Genomic DNA, 262 nt, shown 5'->3' with positions numbered 1-262 from the left:
TTGCATGGCGTCTAGCATGAAAAATGTTTATTATTATTATTATTATTATTATTATTATTGCTGGTGGCATTGTTTATGCATCGCCTGCCTCCTTTGTCACAAGATGCTAAATGTTATTCAACAGAACAATTCTCCCAGGATTTGGGGAGGGGCAAGAGCAGGTTAAGGTGGACAGGGTGGCAGTGGGGTGGGGCACTGAGATGCCTATCTTGTTCCAATCTCTGACACCCTCTGTGACCTTGGACCAGTCTCTCTCTCTCTC

The sequence above is a fragment of the Nannospalax galili genome, unplaced genomic scaffold (assembly GCF_000622305.1).
Source record: "Nannospalax galili isolate Female #2095 unplaced genomic scaffold, S.galili_v1.0 scaffold300, whole genome shotgun sequence".
NCBI classification, from domain to species: domain Eukaryota; kingdom Metazoa; phylum Chordata; class Mammalia; order Rodentia; family Spalacidae; genus Nannospalax; species Nannospalax galili.
Note: the sequence above shows the minus strand (reverse complement) of the source record.